Genomic DNA, 6,803 nt, shown 5'->3' on the forward strand with positions numbered 1-6,803 from the left:
TAGACGTGCGAAGTGTAAAAATGGTAAGCTTTTTTATTGTTAAGCTAATTTCACACAATTGTGATTTAGAAGTGAACTTGACCATATATGTAACAATTTTTTTAATATTCTGTTTGAAAGCATTTAAACAGAGGACCCTCACGGTTCCAAAATTACTGTATTTGGCAAAATATATGTCATCGTAATAGTAAACTAGATTCAAAGAAAGAATTATCTCATAATAATGAAGCTGTTTATTACATCACATTGAATATATACGTATAAGATTCGATGATTGTCGTTCATTTCATCATACAACGTTCATTGAGAAGGAGTCAGACTTTGTGCTATTAAATATAATGAATGCTAGGTTGTTATAATTTATGATAGCTCAAACATTTACGGGGAATATTCAAAAAATTTTATAACTTCCATATTCAGCGCGCGGAACATTCAATAGTTTAGTGTTGAATTTAAATTGCAAGAAATGTTATATTATTGTCTTCGTTTTTATTTTTTAAATTTTTTTTTGGAAAACGGAGACTGATGAGAAAACTCGTTTATTTATCATCCATGTTTCCTTTTATTAGTGTCTGTAATCGGAATTGCCACAGGATATAACGTAAAAAGGAAACACTATTGGAGACTTGATTCCTAAAATTTTCAGTATTCAGGTGAACAATTTTTGACCCAACTTTCTTGTTGAGTCATTCATATCTCTACATACACAGGTACACACACACACATACACACACAGACAGACGCATGCACATGCATATATATATATATATATATATATATATATATATATATATACAGAGAGAGAGAGAGAGAGAGAGAGAGAGAGAGAGAGAGAGAGAAAGAGCAATTTAATAATTATTTTTGAGCTTATACAATTAAAAGGAGTTTCTGCTTCTATCTAATTCTCATTTAATTACGATTCCTACTTCATTACCTATTTTGACCATTAAATGTATCGGGACAGTGTCTCTTAATAGAGTAAAACTCTGTCCTTCATTAAGACTTCCGGAAAATATCAAGAGCTGTCTTCTTAGCCTGATGGGCACCGTTGATTCGGAACAAATTAGCAATGAATCCAATTTACAATTCTTCGATTTGAAGTCGAAGCCAATTCATTTGAGCCAATAATTTTCATGAGAAAATTTTGATCCTTTCACGTAATCATTTCAATTTTGATTTTATATCTAGCACGATCCATACACTGAAAGCAATTTATTTATTTAACATTTTCAAAATTAGTGAAAACGGTTATAAGCAAAATATACGAAAACTTACCCACCTAATTTTCCTTAGAAAAATTCGAATGAATTACTCCCCTCGTCTATCTGCAATACAATTCACAAACTTCACGATGACACTTTTTAAAATGCTTTGAAAGGGAAGACGCGTTATTTTCAATATGTAATTCTGGTTTGAAAACACCCATCTTAGCATTTCAGACGCTGTAGCTGAAAATTATATGAAATAATGGATATACAAATTTAAACCGTATTGATTTGATTTTACATCAAGTCTTTAATAGCGTATGCAAATTAATTTGTATTAGTTAAATCGATGATATCCATAATTATGTTCACTTGTTTGTCCAAGTTGCAAGAGTCATGGAGTTTCAGAACCGGGTGATATAATTTTTCCTTTAATGATGTAATGCTTTTAAGTTGCTCCGGGTCACTCACTTAGTTCGGAGTAGAAAGTTAACCATGAAAATTTGAGTGCTACTGCTCGGAGCAGCGTCATGTAATTTCAATCATTAAATATTCTAAAAAACTAATATACACCTCGAACAAATGTATTTGTAGTTACAAGAGAGACTTTCAAAATGTTAATCTGTCATTTCTTTTCTTTCTTTCTTTTTTCCTTTGAAGTGTCGTATCACAGATTCATATGGTTTTCACACATATTTGCACGCTGGTTCTGTCTTCGCTAAATATATAGATGCTTTTTACAACAAGAGAAATATAAAAGTATTCAATTCAGACGATAGAAATGGTTAGAAAATTCAGTTTAGGGAAATAAACACACATCGTAAAGAGAAGATAATAATGACCTCGGTTTGTGTATAGTGGAGGGTGCATTTTTTGTGGGCAGACGAATAGAGCCAGAGTTGCGGTGGCACCCTGTACCGAACACCGCCCGTAGCTGCAAGGGTACTTGAAAGCGAGAAAACTCTTATGTAAGCAAAGTTTAGAAAGCATAGTGAGAGAATTAATGACGCTCAACGAAGTTCATTTCTTTGGATACGGTCTTGGTTATCTCAACATGTATCATCAGTATTTCCACACGTGTGAGGAAGTTATTTCGTTGTTGGAGATGGTCTGGGACTTTTAGAGATTTCGAGGGCCGGTATTTGTTGGATTCTAAAATATTTTCTTGTTCTTAAGAGGAATATCCCGTTGTATATTATAGTATTAGTCCATTGATTGGCGGTAATAAGTATGGTTGATTAATCCCAAATAAAACCTTATTTAGTAAAATATGGCAAGAATGTATAACTTGGATTACATGCAGAATGAATCTTCCTTTTCTTATAGATTTTTGTTACATACATTAGTTAGGCTTTGTGAATTCAATCCACATCTACTGCTCCAACGGAGCATAACTTCCGTTGCTTTGAATATTTATATAATAATAATTATGTTCCATCTTCCATGAAATGTGTGTAACCCTGAGGGAAGTAGCTCAAGTTGTTAGAAATAAATAGTTATTGTAGAGGCAAAGAGAGTTGCTTTGGTTACTAAGGTGCTATTAGTGGACGAAATGTCGTCGGTGAAGTTGGTTTTCATAATGGTGAATTGATATACAGAGAAAAATAGAGAGGGAGAGAGAGAAAGAAAGAAAGAAAGAAAGAAGGAGAGAAAGAGGACTAAAACGCTGGAATCTTAGAAATGCGAGGCTGCCTGATGTCTTTCCATCTTAAAATCATTCTCTCATTGAAGGCGGCGAGATGGCAGAATCGTTAGCTTAACGCAATTTTATCTTTCGCTATGTTCTTGAGTTCAAATTCTGCTGACATCAACTTTGGTTTTCATTCTTACAGGGTCGATAAGAAAGGAACCAGTTGAGCGCTGGGATCGATGCAATCGACTTAATACCTCTCCAGAAATTGCTAGCCTGGTGTCAAAATTTCAAACCATTATCATTCTCCCATTCCGTCTAACCGCATATTTCTCTGCATCCCTCTCTACCCACTACCATAATAATCAATGCCGGTGGCTTATCCACCATTAACATAACAGTAAACTGTCAGTTACTTAGGTGTGTGTATTCATGTAATTCCATGATTCTCATTTTGAACGTTAAAATATGAAGGTATGGTATATGTGTGTGTCCATCTATATATTTTTCTTTTATATTTGCCAATATAAGGAATAAAACAAATGCAAAAGTGCACAGGTATACATACACAAGAATCTCTTAATCTTAGTATGAGTATTTACTGAACAAATTAAGAAGATTTGAAGTAAACAGTATCAAATTTATGGAAACATTAATAGAGAAGTCACAGAATGATACTCTCAATAGAGAACACGTTTATGTCTGAAATCGCGTCATGCATTTTCCCTCATATCGATACTACAGCCGTAAAGGTGTAATGTATGCATTTTAGTATTGTCATTCTAAATATCTGACGAATAGTACAATGCTAAATATCGATATTTACAGCGTGATAGTAGAACATGATAATATAACTGCGTAATATAAAGACTCCATAAAGTTATGTGTATGCGTGTGTGCATGAGTGAAAATATATAGATACATACACATAGAACAGTGATTGTGTATTATGTTATAGATTTGTCGGATTTTTAATGCTTTCTCAAACAAAATTGCACGTCATTCTTAAAGGTCCAACTTAAGATATAATGTGATACATAAACACTCTACTATGACTGCGTTGCATCTTACATCAGAAACAGTTGTAAGTTTACGAAATTCATTACCTTGTTACGTTGTTATTTATGCAATTTCTTATTACGCTCTGTACTTATCTGCTTTACATTGGATTCTAAATCTAGATTTTTAATGTCACTGTGCTTGAACAAATTATTAATATACATAGCAGGCTATGTAAAATGTAAGTAACGTTTTGAAATATGAAATTCATCACGATATATTTCAACAATGCGGAAATGTTATTCATCAATGCAAGTGCCATCACACTCAACATGTTTGCCAACGAGTTACAAGTTTGTTTATTCCGGAGTTCTGGGGCTGATGAACTCTTTGAACGCACTTTCAGCATCGTTTTGATTCTTGAAGTCCTTCTCTCGCAGGAAACCATCACAGTGCTTGAAAAAAGGCAGACGGTAGCAGAAAGGTCTTGGTAAGAAGCTGGGCGGGAAGAACGTCGCAGCCATGTACCCTCAATTTCTGGAGCATCATTAGTAAAACGTGTGGTCAAGTGTTGTCATGAAGAATGATTGACTCTTTTCTGCTGACCAGTCTGGGACGGAGAAGTAGCAGTTTTTCATTCAGTTTGTAAATTTCATGGCAATATGTTTCTGCAGATGTGGTTTATCCGGATTTTAAGAAGTTATAGTGGATAAGTCCAGCAGTACATCACCAAACAGTCACCATAACCTTGTTTGAGAGCTCGGGTTTAGGGAAGGTTTTCTGCGCTTTATTTTGGTCCAACCACTACGATGAACGTTTTTTATTATCGTACAGAATCCACTTTTCATGGCAAGTTACAATACAATCAAGAAATAGATCAATCTGGTTATGGAAAAGAAGCGACTACCAAATTTCATATCTATGTATTTTCTGATTTTCTTTCACATAGAGTGGTGCACGTTTGTCAAGCATTTTTGATTTTCCGATCGCATGCAAATGAATGCAGGCAGTTTTCTGGCTAATTTGATGTTCTTTTGCCAGTGCTCGATTTTTTTGCGTGGATTTTTCTCAATGACGGCCTTTAATTGAACGTCATCGATGGAAGATTGGTGTCCAGTACGCTCGCAATCTTCAAGGCTCAGGTCGCCACTGCAAAATCATTTAAACCATTTTCAAGATGACCACTCACTGGTCATTTCTTCACCAAACGTTTCTTTGATATCTCGAGCAGTTTCAGCTGCTTTACACCCTTTTTTTGAAGTTGAATAGGAAAATTGCTTGAATATCGCCCTTTGATATTCAGATGATTTTCAACAACGGTGAAAGAAATATCGAGGTTAATTTATTGATGCATTTGGGCAAGTCTACATCTATATTATCAGACAATTGCAAAAATATGCTTAGACATATTCCAAACTCTGCATAATTCTTCATAGTTCAAGATATATATATATATATATATATATATATATATATATATATATATATATATATATATATATATATATATACATGTAATGGAGAAATTGTACAAAATATTTATAAACGGATGATGAGTAAAGCCCTGGCACAGTTTCGATTACCTGTTGTTATCTGTAGATTTTAACTTTTTCGTAGTGGCGGTTGGGGCAACAGTATTAATAAAATAGGAAATGTCTATAAAAATGTATGCATGCACACACATTATACATGAACATACACATATACTTATACGTACATATTGACATATTGCTGTTTTCTAGTTATTGGAGTATTAGTGTCAAAGATAAGATGATGTGTATTCAAAGTTTAATGTCTTCGAGGTAGAGGTAAACGAGACATAATACCTTATTAGAGTCAATACGTACTTGGGTAGTACTAAGAACACTAGCTGCCCCGAGGTAAGCGATAGCACGTGTGCTGCTATTGATAGTTCTTAGGGATGGTTGGAGATTCAGTAAAAGAGCTGAAAGAAAGCAGCAATTATCTATAATAAAGTGATTTAACTACCTTCAGAGCAATAAATGACACAGCGTTTATAGCATACATAAATCTTGAAATCGATAAAAAAAATTTCGGTTAAATGCCTCCCTTATGGAAGTTTCTAGAAAAAAGTAGACACTAGTGTCAAGCTTAATTTTCAGATGTCAAGAATAAAGTGTAATTTGCAGCACTGCTATAACGCAATGCTGATATTAAATACAGCAAATATTGGTCTGGTAATTTCAACGAGTAAGTCTGGATAAGTATTACGCTGTTGCTAAATAAGAAATCTATTTGCTATCTGATAAGGCTTATAGATTGTTAGCCAATACTTACAGTTACTTTCTGTTTCTGTTGATTTGTCATTGTTGTTATTGTTTAACCCTAGGTCACAACTATATGAGTAGAAGATTCACCTTAAATCTTACATACTTAACGACACCCTCTTTTCTATCTAAACACGCGCGACCGAATGCAATCTTTCACATATTGCAGACATTACGGCAATAAGTTCGAAATATAGTACAGTCACATGATAGTCCCTGTTCTTGTTTGTTATTGTTCCATTTGCCGCAACCTATGAATATCATCCATATTCTCTCCAGTGCAGGCTTTCGAAAACAATGCAGATATAAAACATATCAATTTAAGAGAACTTCATACTTATATATACGCGCAGAAGTGGCTGTGTGGTAAATAGCATGCTTACCAACCACATGGTTCTGGGTTCAGTCCCACTGCGCGGCACCTATACCAAGTGACTTTTACTATAGCCTCGGGCCGACCAAAGCCTTGTGAGTGGGTTTGGTAGACAGAAACCCGTCGTATATATATATATATATATATATATATATATATATATATATATATATATATATATATATATATACGACGGGTTTGTGTGTGTGTGTGTGTGTGTGTCTGTGTTTGTGTGTCTGTGTTTGTCCTCCCCAACATCGCTTGGCAATTAATTCTGGTGTGTTAACGTCCCCGTAACTTAATGGTTC

Source organism: Octopus bimaculoides, chromosome 3 (assembly GCF_046866305.1).
Source record: "Octopus bimaculoides isolate indiv1 chromosome 3, ASM4686630v1, whole genome shotgun sequence".
NCBI lineage: Eukaryota > Metazoa > Mollusca > Cephalopoda > Octopoda > Octopodidae > Octopus > Octopus bimaculoides.